The following is a 14,706-nucleotide window of genomic DNA, read 5'->3' on the forward strand; positions in this document are numbered from 1 at the left end:
CTTTTGTGTTTCTATTGTGCTAGGGTTTTTGCATCTTCCACCTCCATCACAATGAAACCAAGCTTCATCTGATTCTGATTCCCCTTTGCTCCTTCTCCTTCTTAACCTTCATCTTCTCCGTCAAATGTTACCTACCTGCATCTGGTGCTCCGCTCCTATAAATAGGTGAGGGTCATTATCAGTCAATAATCATCCTTGCGATTTTTGTGGATTCATTACTAGAACAATGTTTTTTTACAACGTTGATTTAACATTGGTTGATAAAAAACCGTCTTAGAAACTATCAATCTAAGATGGTTTTGCGAAAATCATCGTAGAAGATTTTTAGTTGTTTTTAATGTCTTCCTCTACTCTCTTGTGCCTCTCTGTATTTTCACTCTCCCTCTCAGTCTATGTACTCAAGACCAACCTCTTGCGTTTCTGCTGTGCTAGGGTTTCTGCATCTTCCACCTTCATCGCAATGAAACCAAGCTTCATTTGATTTCAATTCCCCTTCGCTCCTTCTCCTTATTAACTTTCATCTTCTCCATTAGGTTCTTGCACATAAATTCCATCGTTTGGATACCCTACATAAATAACCACGAACATAAGGGAAAGGGAAAACAATTGAGAGATGAGGCACTGAGCATTGAACAATGGCATTGTTCTCTGCTTCGGCAACCGTTCTTCCTCAGAACCTCGCATTCACTTCCTCCACCAACTTATTCCCCTCTCATAGTCACTCACTTTTACATCGCTTCCTTTCATTCTCAACTCCCAAATCATCAAACCCTCGCAACTGCATTGCGATCTCTCTCCAAACCACACACGTTCAATCTGGCGTGTGCACCTCCTTCTACAACCTTTGTTATGTCGTCAGCGACAACATCGACACCAACCAGATCATTCCTGCAGAGTACCTCACCCTTGTCCCTTCGAAGCCCGACGAGTACGAGAAGTTTGGCTCCTACACCCTCACCGGCATCCCCACCACCTACCCCATGCGCTTCGTCAACCTCGGTGAGGCCAATTCCAAGTATGCCATTGTCATTGGCAGTTCTAACTTTGGTCGCGGCTCCTCTCATGAGCATGCCCCTGTGGCGTTGAGCGCCTCCAGCGCCACCATAGTGTTCGCGGAGTCGTACGCTAGGATCTTCTTTCGGAACTCCATGGCCACCAGCTAGGTGTATCTATTGGAATTGGAGGGATGCCTTTTTTTTTTAATTAGCCTCATCAATATTCAATCAGCCTTTTATAAAAAAAAAACACATATTGACAAACATTTACATATATATTTGTATTCCTATATGGCAATGCAATATTCATTCTTAGGTTGGAGCTGGAGGATAGCGATGGAGATGGTGCATGCCTTGTGCTTTTGCATGCAAATCCTTCATCTTCTCGTTTATTAGTGAACAAAAGAAGTATAGGAATCTCTGCATGACAGAGCAAGTTACGAGGAGAAATATGGTCGAAAATGGCTTTGGCCAAACACCTCCCATGGGGTAATTGCTTCTTTGTCTCTATCATTTTCTTTTTTTCTTTATATTTACATATTATTTTATTGCCTAATTCACTTATATGAAGTTTAAAATTATTTATTTTGTACAAAACATAAATATATTTAGATCTTCTATTCAGTTCCTATTATTCTTCTCCATAGATAGAAGATTTCGAAATGATCAACTTCCTTTTTCTCCATATTATATATATATATATATATATATATATATATATATATATATATATATATATATAAATATAATTGTCATGCATGTATATATCAAAATATGGACTCTTTGTTTAGTGAAAGATTGCTATTATGTGAGTATATAAATGGCAATATATACATGAATGCTGATGAGGTGGAATAGCTGGAATCATTTTGGTTGCGACATTAATGAAAGTGTAATTCGAGAAAAAGGTAACTTTATTATGCGACCCTGCTTCAGCAAAATGTTATTGTACTTCAAATTTCAGATATATCTAGCAATCTGGATTTTATGTTATATTTGTTTATTATTTCAGCTGATGCAATGGTGTCAAACTTATTACTACATCCATTATAACTAATATCTGATTTAAATCATATTTTAGGGAATTGACTATTTGAAGTATGATAATTGTGAAAATAATGGGATAAAAGCCACAGACAGTTATTTATGGCCTTTAAATGCAAGCAAGTATCTACATGCTTAAAATTTTATAAAAACCAGGAATGTTCACAATTTCATTTAATTTCATACATTTTGTAAAACAGGTATCCACCAATGAGTGAAGCTTTATTAAAAACTGGAAGGCCAATCTTCTTCTCTATGTGTGAATGGTGAGTTAAAATATTGGTGATGATCTCATAGAGAAAGAAAGAAAAATTTTGCTCTAATTTCCCTCTAATTAAGTTGATAGAAACTGCATTATTGATTTATGATTAATCGATTTCTCAAGCATAGGGGATGGCAAGACCCAGTAACTTGGGCCTGAACTGTGAGAAATAGTTAGAGAACAACAGGAGATATTGAGGATAACTCGAGCAGGTGAGAAGCAATGTATTTCAGTTCATATTTTACTGATCAACAATTTGACAGAGATAAACATGATAACTGAGCAAATTAAAGAAATATCAACTCTCAATGATTTATTTATTTATTTATTTTCATTTTACTCCCTCGCAGCATGACTACCATAGCAGATGCAAATGACCAATGAGTATCTTATGCTGGACCCGGAGGATGGAATGGTAATTAAATAATTAATTAGCCTCATCACTAATGAGTGTGTTTGGCAAGGCTTTGAAACTAACTTCTAACTTATTTGGTTAGCTTAAAAGCACATTTGACCAAATTAAAACGTTTGTAAGGGAATTTATTTTTGCAACATTTTGGTAGCGTTTTTTTTTACATGTGGCTTATAAGCTCCTATCTTTTTTTTTTTCATTTTTATCCTAATTATCTTATTATAATTTTATATATATATTTTCACATCATTTTATACTATACTTGTCAACTAGCTTAAAAACTACTTCTATTAAATACTTATAATTTATAATTAGCTAGTCTATTAACTTCTAGTTAATCTTTCAAGCTTTTAGTATTAGTTTTGTCAAACACATCCAAATTATTATCATGTATGCTATTAAACTTCAGAACATTGCTATTACAGAAAACTCCAATTTATTTTAGTTCCTGACATATGTCATTGCTCTTTGGATATTAGATCCTGACATGACCATAGAAGAATATCGTGCCCATTTCAGGACAATGTAATCTTCTGCTTATAACAACTATTTTCTTGTGTATAAATAGGCTCCTTTATTGGTTGGTTGTGATATTCGAGCAATGGATAATACCACATATGATCTGATAAGCAACCGAGAAGTGATTGCAGTAAACCAAGGCATGAACCAATATAAAAACTCTTCACTTTTTTTAAATGACAAAAGCATTGATTTCTTTAAGGAACTTATAAGTTACAATCTTCCCATTGGTATTGCATGCAGATAAAGAAGGAGTTCAAGGAAAGAAAGTGAAAAGTAATAACGATTTGGAGGTAATTAATTTCCTAGGTTTTCCCTTTTCTGTGTTTTTTCTAGTAAAACTGTGTGGAAGGTTCTCACTATCTTCTCTCATAATACCGTGCTCTGCTTTCATATGTCACTACAAAACTCTGACAAGCTAGGAAACAATTTTGAAGGGCAGATATCTCATCTCATCTAATTAATCTATTTACTTAAAAATTAATCTAGGTGATACATTCATTTGGCTGTCATAGAATCAATAGAAGTAAAGGAGACCAAAGCTTCAATAATGTAGTAAAGGATAAACATGGCACTCAGAATATGGAAGCTTCAGGTCTGTTTCTATTGAATATTGTCTCATGTCTGTATATAGTTTACATGCCACAGATCCCTAGTATGTTTATTACAATGACCCCATGTCTATAATTTGAAAATTGATATCAAGGCTTAAAGCAATTCCTGAAATTCAGAACCCTCTTTCTCCTCTACAAGATCATAAACAACATTAGAGTTAGATTTCTGCACTCATTCTATAGTAGTTAGTGTCTTCGATCTCTCTCAGGTCTCCTCTCTCTCTCTCTCTCTCTCTTACTCACTTTCTCTACTTTCTAAATGTGAGATCAGTAAAACATCATCACTTTAGTTCAAAAAATCAGCACGCTCATGAATTTGGTCATAAATTATAAAAAAATTAAATTAGTCACTAATTTTGACAATTGATGGTCAATTTGGTATTTAAAATTGACATCATCAATCAATTTAGTTTCAAACATGCATTCTGATAAATAAATGACTTAATTACATTTTTTGTCTCGTATTTTCTTTTCTCAAATGTTGTCTCTATATATTTTTTAGTGAATTTGGTTTTTTATTTTTTTAATTATGCAATTTTTATCGTGGAGTATTAGAAGACTAATACGAGGATGTAACATTACTTGTTCTAATGTTATTCAACCTACTCATTTGTGATAAATATTTATGAAACTCTACATAAGATGGAAAGGAGTGCCAGAATGGATGATGCAGATTTCGGGTCATCCCCAGCATGGAAGTCTAATAATGTAAAGGTAAGAAATTATAAGGCAGAGGTAAGTGATTCTATATTGAGAAGCAATCTTTCATGACTAGTTTTTATATACATATTTTGTTCATCTTGTGCTTTTTCAGTCATGGATATGGATGCAGCAAGCGATGCATACTGAATTGAATGACAACAGCTGTTTCCGAAAGAAATGGGTATGTAATCTTATGATCTCTACCAACATGTATATTATATAATTATCAGTTCAATTGGCAACAATAAGTAGGTTTGTTGTGATCACCATGCAGATGCCATGGAAGCAGCTCATACCACTGAAAAGTGTCTCAATAAAATAAAGATGAAGAGAAAAGCAGATCAGAGGTGCATGCAGCAATATCAGTTATAGTGGCATGTGGTTAGGTCTTCGATCCCCAGGTCCGTGCGTATAGAAAAATCTATGTTAGAAGAGTTTAGTCTCTTAAATGAATCTAAATTCTTTGAAGGATAAGTCTTGACTCCCATTTGGGATATCCTAACTTCACCCAAATAAAGAAGAAGAATGACTCTGAACGTGTTTTTCATATTGCAAGTGACAAAGTACAGGCTTGATGAGAAGTTTAATGAGCATGCTTTCTCAGTAGTCCAACAGGGAATTCTTGATAAAATCATTTGTAGGGGATGTGAATGTATTCATATATTTACTGTTAACAGAAAGGATTGGAACATTATTGTTTCTGCCACTTCATTTGTTGCTTTCATACAAACATGATGATGGGAGGCATGCATTATGTTCTAGTTGGATGTTGCACTTAATTTTCTCAAAATTCCATTTTAACAATGACTATAAGGCTATGAAGCGGGAAATAAAAATTTTAGGAGAACATCAAATTAAATGAGCCTTGTATCTATTTAAAGCACTCTTCTTGTTGTTTTTTTCTATTTTTATTTCAATGTGTTCATACGATTGATATAATTTCTTAGTTGATGAAAAGCTGCTTTAACTCAAAGTTAATGTTCTATAGGTTTGAGAAATCTCACTAGTCATTTCTGTCCTATTTCAGCAATTTGAAGTCTGTTTTTGATGGTGAGACAAATAAATTCTGAGTTTCAACTGTTCCCGGTGCTCATGTTGGTTTCATTAGAAAGACTGTAGAATGTAACCAATTCCTGGGCCATCCAATGTCACAGTCAAATTGGAAGAACATGATATACAAGTGAAAGGTCCTTTGGGAGAAGTTGCATTAAGTTATCCTCGAGAAGTGTTGGTTGAGAGGGAAGAGTCAGGGACTCTAAGGGTTAAAAAGGCAGTTGAAACCAGAAGGGCCAATCAAATGCATTGGGCTTTTTAGGTACTTTATTTTACTGACCTCTTTTTTTAAAATAGGATTTGGGAGTATTACATTTCCATTTTGTCTCAATACATGATGATTGCCTTTGAACCTATTTCTCATTATTTCATAACTATTTCTTAACACACTGAAAAGAAATTCGAAGAAAACCTTTATTTGATTATATAGGAAATAGGAGATGTGGCCAATGCCTGGCATATTGCGGCAATGTTTGTGGATAAATTTTGTTGTAAATTTATAACCTATCATTCATTTTTTGTTGTTGCTTTCTAATTAACCAATGCAATAATTTATTTGAGCTAGATGTTGGTGGTTATTACTTATTATTGTGTTAATTACTTGAGACAAGACTGCAGGAAAGTAGTATTACAGAATGGACGAGGTTGTCAATTAGGCGATGTTCTTGAGAGATAAGACATGAACATGGTAGTATGTGATATGTTCTATTATTTTTGTGAATTCATGGGAGAACCATGTTCTATTCTTTTTCTGTGGTTGTAGCACTCTTGTTTGTTTTTTACTTTTAATGTCTTAAACATTTTGTTGATGAAATCCTCGAGTTATCATGTTTTATTCTTGTCAACTTCACTGCTATGGTTACATTTTCTTGTCTTGGATTTATGAAATATTTCGAGGGAGAGCTCTAGTGCTTTGGTAAGGTTTCCACCTTGGCTGTGATACATGATATTGAAATATGTTTTTGCTAATTATTATTATTATTTCAACATTTATGAAACTTGTGAAGTGAAATAAATGACAGAATACATTGTGTTATAGTCAAATTTATTATTTTAAATTTTAAAAAAAATCCTTTTTTAAAAAAACATTCTAACTTAGAATCATCAATTTTAATTTAAAAAACATTCTAAGATATTTTTGAAAAAACCATCTTAAAATCTTTAATTTATTTAATTTTTAAAAAAAAAACTTATTAAATTATGGGGGACCCATGACCTCTCACCTAAGAAAAAAAAATTGAAAACACTTTTTTCTTTGATTTTACCCATTGAAAAATCTTAGCATCACACTCTCAAATACATTTTTCTAAATACACTATCTACTATCAACTATAATCTATTTAAAATTACAAAATTGTGTATCTCCCTTGTTATTTAAGAAGTCTTAAGTGGTGTTTCACTCATAGCTTTTAGTTTTTAATAAATTAGTATATCACATTTTGCATCGGGGTGAGACTAATCCAATTCTATGTATCGAGGCTGTTACTCCCAAACACAGGATTGATCCTGATATCTCTTATGTGTCTTAGGCGAAATAATAAAATAAGGCCACTATATATAAGTGTTTTAAAATATAAAAATGAAGTAGGACATATATTTTTTTTAAAATTATGTTTTATTAATTCAGTGAATAACATAATTTTAACAATTTTAAATAAGATAAATTGTATTTTTTTCATTCAATTTACTCCTATATTATTATCTGTGATTGACAAAATATCATTTTCTAATATTAAATTTACATGCATATGTTTATGTTTATTCATATACTTACTTTTAATTTTTAACTAATATTTTAGTTTGTGTGTTACAGAAGATAAATCATTATTTTATATAATTATTATTATAATTCATAATAAATTATATTTTTAAATTATATTATCATTAAATTAATAATAAATAATTTTTTAAATATATAAGTTATATTTTAAATTTACTATAAATAATTTAAACTGTAATATACTGTTATTTTCAAAACAAATAGGTGATTAAGAAACTTAAGTATATAAAAAAAACAAATAAAGAGTAGTTTGAGATTATCGATTGAATTTTTTTTTCTAATTGCAGAGAGTGTATGTAAAATGCAATTGCTAAAGATAGGAAAGATAGTGTTGCAAATTTCTAGCTAAGAGTTGATAGCAACAGGCCCAAGAGATCTATTAAGAAGCCAGCCCACTACCAGGATTACGTTTGAACTCGTGTGGGCACCCCTTGCTGATTTGATTTTTATATTTTGTTAAAGGAATTAGTTATTAGAAAGGAATCAATTCTGTTATTCTCTTTTCCTCAAGATAGTTCCAGATGCTGGCCCACCTGTGGGATTTTAACTAATTCTGTTATCGTTTTCGTGTTATAAATACCAGATCATGAATAAAATTCAGCAAGGAGAATTACCTTAGTTTAATTGTAGCTATTAGAGTAGGAACTCGTATCAATCTGGTCCGACCTGCCCTGTTTCCTCTGCTCTTCCACCCATGCCTGAACATACCACCCGTCAAACCTCCCTCGAACGCCTGGAAGAGGCTGTGGCTAAACTGACTCAACACCAGGCCACCATTGCTCAGGACCATCACACACTCACCCAGACCAACCTCGATCTCAGCCTCAAAATCGATTCCTTTCTCGATCGCCTTGCTGCATTCACCACCAACCCCCCTTCTCCCAAACCACCTCCCTCCCCACCTCTAATATCCAGCTTCCGGCCACACATGAAACTTGAGGTCCCGCGGTTTGACGGCTAGGACCCCCTCGGCTGGATCTTCAAAATCCAGCAGTTCTTTGATTACCAGGGTATCAGCGACGCCGAACGCCTCACGGTGGCTTCTTTTTATATGGAGGGCCCCGCTTTATGCTGGTACCAGTGGATGTCAAGAAACGGATTCTTGACCTCACGGCAAGCTATGTTGCAGGCGTTAGAGTCCAGGTTCGCCCCCTCTTACTACGATGACCTGTACGGCGCCCTTTTCAAACTCCAACAACGCAATTCCGTCAATGAGTATCTGTCGGAGTTCGAACGGCTTGCCAATCGAGGTCCGGTGGTGGGGAGTGGGGATCAACCAGGAGGGTGGGGGAATAGGAAGAAGGAGGTATTGGGCCAATGTGGAAGAGGGCAGCAATGGCATGAGTCTGTAACATACGTTTCACCTGCTGGGCTGAGGCAGAGGGGGGTGTGAGAGGTACATCTGTGACTAAGTGGACTGGAAGACCCAAATGAAGGAAGTCCATGGATAATGCGTTATAATCAGTCGTAACCGGGCCCAATTCCTGAAGCCACTGGACCCCAAGAACTATATCCGCTCCGCTTAATTGCAACCCGAATAGGTCAGGGTGAAAGGAGTGACCCTGAATGGCGATGGGAACCCTAGGGTAGCGGCAGGTACAATGGAGAACCCCACCGTCCCCTACCATTACTGGGAGCGGAGAAATCGGGGTGGAGGGAAGGCCGAGGAAACGCGCGACGCGCAGCTGCACGAAATTGTGCGTGCTGCCGCCATCCACGAGGATTGTGAGTCGGTGGCCGCACACAGTCCCAAAAATGCGAAACGTCTCGGGTGCAGGCATACCCGCGAGTGCGTTCAGGCTAAGGTGTAGGGGTGGTTCGTCGGTGGAGGGAAAAATTGATGGGTCAGGGGAAATGGGTGAGTCTGGCATGGTGGGAGAGAGAGGTGGGGGGTTATCCTCGTCGGCTATGAGTAGGTGGATCCGTGGGTGGCAACGATGGCCGGGGGACCACTTATCATCACAGTAGTAACAGAGTCCCTTATCGCGTTTAAGCGCAAGTTCCTCGGGGGAAAGGCGGCGCAGGGACGGTTTGGGATGGTGAGGTGTGGAGGGTGAGTTAGGGTTGTGTGGCGGGAGCTGAGGGGAGGGTTGGGGACGAGGGTGGATCGAGGAGGGTGATGGAGAAGGACCGGTGTAGCGCGGACCGCGGCGGCGAAGCTCGTTGAGCTTTTCTTCCTGCAGTTTGGCCAAGGCCATGGCCTGCGTTAAGCACACGGGTTGGAACGCCTGTACCTCCCGACGGAGGTCCGGAGAAAGCCCCGAGATGAAGCAGCTCATCAGAAGCGGGGGCGCGAGACCGACCACACGATTGGCAAGCCGTTCGAACTCCGACAGATACTCATTGACGGAATTGCGTTGTTGGAGTTTGAAAAGGGCGCCGTACGGGTCGTCGTAGTAAGAGGGGGCGAACCTGGACTCTAACGCCTGCAACATAGCTTGCCATGAGGTCAAGAATCCGTTTCTTGACATCCACTGGTACCAGCATAAAGCGGGGCCCTCCATATAAAAAGAAGCCACCGTGAGGCGTTCGGCGTCGCTAATACCCTGGTAATCAAAGAACTGCTGGATTTTGAAGATCCAGCCGAGGGGGTCCTGGCCGTCAAACCGCGGGACCTCAAGTTTCATGTGTGGCCGGAAGCTGGATATTGGAGGTGGGGAGGGAGGTGGTTTGGGAGAAGGGGGGTTGGTGGTGAATGCAGCAAGGCGATCGAGAAGGGAATCGATTTTGAGGCTGAGATCGAGGTTGGTCTGGGTGAGTGTGTGATGGTCCTGAGCAATGGTGGCCTGGTGTTGAGTCAGTTTAGCCACAGCCTCTTCCAGGCGTTCGAGGGAGGTTTGACGGGTGGTATGTTCAGGCATGGGTGGAAGAGCAGAGGAAACAGGGCAGGTCGGACCAGATTGATACGAGTTCCTACTCTAATAGCTACAATTAAACTAAGGTAATTCTCCTTGCTGAATTTTATTCATGATCTGGTATTTATAACACGAAAACGATAACAGAATTAGTTAAAATCCCACAGGTGGGCCAGCATCTGGAACTATCTTGAGGAAAAGAGAATAATAGAATTGATTCCTTTCTAATAACTAATTCCTTTAACAAAATATAAAAATCAAATCAGCAAGGGGTGCCCACACGAGTTCAAACGTAATCCTGGTAGTGGGCTGGCTTCTTAATAGATCTCTTGGGCCTGTTGCTATCAGAGTGAGGAGAGTGAAAGTTTTATTATTCAAGTTAGGAAATTCAATTTATAATAGAGAAGTTGACTTCTTTATAATTTTGAGTTTTAATTTGTATTTTTTATTTTACTTTATTAGTAAAATAAACACTTTAAGTCTATACATTATATGTCCTACATTATATGTCCTACTATTGATGGTAGAATGAAATAAAAAATTATTTAACATAAATTTATAAAGTTAACATATTAGAAAAAGATAACAACTAAGATATTATTACTTTATAAACACGTGTTATATTTTAATTTAGATGTAAAAAAGAAATTTGTTAAAAAAGATCACCTCTTGCTATTTACACCATTAGTTTTCCTAAGTACACCCTTCTACCTCTCAATTACCCATTACACTCTTTTTCTTGAAGAAGTACATCCTTTTTGTTTTTCAAAAATGTATTTTCAAAATTACATATATCTATTTCAAAATAATATTTTTGGAACTATGATTCATAGTTCCAGAGATATACTTTCGGAATAAGTATATATTTTCAACAAAATATCATTTAAGAATTAAGATGACTAAAGAGAAATAAAGAAAAGATAATAAGTGTTTATTTTACACTCATGTTTGTTAATCTTATTTTCATTCTATTATAAATGTTTTTTAAATCTTATCTAAAATATTATTTTCATCTTATTTTTATTATTCTTAAAATCCTAACTTTAAACTATTTTCATCATATATTCATTATATAATACTGTATTTTCATCATTATTATACAATAATTTATGTTTTCCTTCATGTGACATTACTTTTTAAGGTATTTTCATCACTAACTTCACATGGTGTTTAATACATGAAGTTAGTGATGAATTTACCTTGAAACACATTGTCACATGAAGAAAAATGCAAAATATTATATAATAATAATAATAAAAATACAATATTTTATAATGAATATATGGTGAATATAGTTTAAAATTAGGGTTTAAGATTTAAAAAATAATAAAGATAAGATAAAAATAAGATTTTAGATAGAATTTAAAGAACACTAATAATAGGATGAAAATAATACTGATAAACATAGGTATAAAATTAGTGTTTATCATCTTTTTTATTTTTCGTCAGTCATCTTAATTCTTAAGTGATATTTTATTAAAAAACGCATCTATTCCAAAAGTATATTTCCAGAACTATGAATCATAGTTCCAGATTTTCGAAAAGGAAAAATAGTATATTTCTTTAAGAAAAGAGATATAATGGATAATTGAGAGGTAGAAAGAAATACAATGGTGTACTTAGAAAATGGAGGTATAAATAGTAATATTTTTATCTATAACTATTATAAAAAGAAATAACTTGATGTCATCTTTTTTTTTAACATTTTTATCCTTAATTATTTTAATCACTACATCTTATTTTAGCTTTCAACAATAGTTACATCTTTTAAAATAAGTTACACTCAACTACACGTATAAGTAACTTTTAAGTCATAGAGTGCTTTTTTTGCCCTAGTAAATATAATACAAAACAATATTAAAAAATTACCATAGAACTATATAAAAAAAAGTTTATTTCTGGACCCACCGAGTCATGGGCCAGGGCGGTCCACCCCCCTTCCCACCCCAGGGCCGGCCCAGCAAAAACATTTAAAATCAATAACATCACAGCAAGACCATATCTTTATTATGTGAGCTATTTATTTATTTATTAAATAGAATTTAATTTTCACTCCATGAAAGGGATAGGAAAAAAATCACATTCATAAAGAGCTTATGCTTATTTGGATTCACGATACAATCACTTTTAGAGGTTCAAAGTTATTCTTGTCCCAGATACTCATTTAACTGAGTTTTTCTCCAACATCTCTTCATCACAGTTGCATGGAAGAGTCAAGAGTGAAATCTGGTACCTCCTCAATATCATAAGATGAAGAAACACATTCAAGATAGCCTACCCTGCCATAATTCCAATAGCTGCCATAACAAGAAACCAAGCAAAACAGCTTGTCCGCCCACGCTCTACAAAGAGGTATCTAAAGGGTGAGTTTTCTTAAACTTAATTTTTTTCTTTCAATAACAGCTGTTCTGAAGTAACACCAAATAAGTGCTTGCTAAAATTCTTATAAAAATTTGAGGATCAAAATTGTTTAGATAGCACAAAATTACAAAATAATAGTTTGCAACTGAAAAAGTACCATAAAGAGATTTTACCTTTATTCATCAAAAGAATCCTATTTTACAATTAGCATGTTTGTGATGCAATGCAACAATGCCTCACTGAACGGTACGTTATATTTTGTCCCAAACAATTTAAAATTTTAGAAAATAAATTAAAATAAAAAATTCAATAATAAAATGAATTTATATATTTGATTAAGGAAGTAATATTAATTTTTGGTTTGACCCAAAGGATATATAAATTTCATTTACTCACTTTCAAGAATTAAGGTTTAGATATCCTAAAAAAAAAAGGTTTAGATGGTCAATTAAAGAATGGTGGTTGGAAATAACTGTGTGGCCTCAGGTCTTTAACGTCTGGGCATTTGCCTTCTTTTTTCTATGGAGATTGAGGCCCAAAAGTCACAATTAAAGAAACATCCAGAGCAAAACAACAATTAAAGAAAAATATACGGAAAATTTTAAGAGATTAATACATCAAAATAGAAAAATACCAAAAGAAACTTCAGACATAAATTTATATAACATTTTCTATAATTTCTCTCTCTCTCTCTCTCTCTCTCTCTCAGTATATCATGCCAATAATTTTATTTTATTGTTTTTTTTTTCTCTCTTCTTATTTCTCTATTATAAAAAATTATATAAATCGTGGATTATCCGACAACCTTCCCCTCAGCAACAAAAAAAAACAAGGATGCCATGATGATATCCCGATTTCGCTAATCAAGTTATCACTTATCACTGTGATGATCGACTTGGATGTTCAACGGTGTTGTAAAGAAAAATCCTGCACCAATATTGGTCTCAATAATAAGGGGAAACTGTTACACAGCCCACTAGTCATGACTCCCTGTAAATAGTTAAGATCTTTAGATTAAGTAAGAGTCAACGCGCACCCAATTTTGAGGTGTATATGTGGAAATAAGAGAGGTGAAAAAAATAAAGGAACACAGAAAAAATAGTTAATGTGACAACAAAAAATAAAGAGAGAGATATAGAAAAAAATGAAGTGGAAGTGAGATTGAAAAGAGAACAGATGTATGTTTAACTTTTTCTTTCAAGTATGCATGTTAATTTTCATTTTTATGTGTCCTTACTTCTTACTTTTTAAGAATTGCTAGTGACTAACTTAACATCAAAATATTTTAAATAAACATGCATTGAATCACAAACACTGTGGAGCCTTGATGATGTTAAACTAATAATAGACTACCCATGAATGGTCCTCAAAACCATATTTCTTTATTCATATCAAGACTTATGTAGATATAGATTGGGAGAACTGTGTTGACACAAAAAAGTTTACAGCTAGGCAGTTTGTTTTCTTGGGAAATACATTGATTTCATAAAAATTCAGGAAACAAAGCGTGGTATCAAAATCTTTACCCAAGTCTAAGCATCGACCCTTAATCGAAAAAAAGAAAATAAAATATCGACCCTTAGCCGGGACGTTACTAACAAAATTGTTTGTCTTGGTGCATTAGACTTTGATATTTTAGCCAGACCAGTCTTAATAAATCTTCTATGATAATCAGTTTGCCATCTAATCACTCCTTTAATGAGGAGTCCAACTTGAAATTAACCTCCACTTATATATAGGAAAAGGTCACTGCTGTCTCTATAACTACCAAACTACTATATGAAAGTTAAGGCGTGAATGTGAATGAATCATGGGAGGTAGTTGATTTATTTTACAGTTCTATTTTCTTCCTTTATATATATTTGTTTAAAAATGATCTAAATTTGACTTATTTTGAAGTCCTTAATGTCTAAGAAGAAAAATTCTATATATCTTTTTATTACTTCGAGAAGTTATACCCCTAATAATGAAGTGCTTGTTTGGCTTTATATTGAATTATCAGGAGTCGTGTTAAAATATTAGCTAACATTATTTTAAGTAATTCTTCACATATTCAATTTTAAGTTGAGATATTAATTTTTAAGTTCTGGCTATATATTATTTCGATTT

The 14,706-nt window shown here is 34.7% G+C and overlaps 1 pseudogene; it reads left to right on the plus strand.

The window, feature by feature from the left end:
- Positions 1 to 635: 635 nt before the first annotated feature.
- LOC114378989 lies at positions 636 to 8,342 on the plus strand (annotated as a pseudogene).
- The last annotated feature ends 6,364 nt before the right edge of the window (positions 8,343 to 14,706 follow it).

Source organism: Glycine soja, chromosome 12 (genome assembly GCF_004193775.1).
Source record: "Glycine soja cultivar W05 chromosome 12, ASM419377v2, whole genome shotgun sequence".
In the NCBI taxonomy this organism is placed as follows: Eukaryota; Viridiplantae; Streptophyta; class Magnoliopsida; order Fabales; family Fabaceae; genus Glycine; species Glycine soja.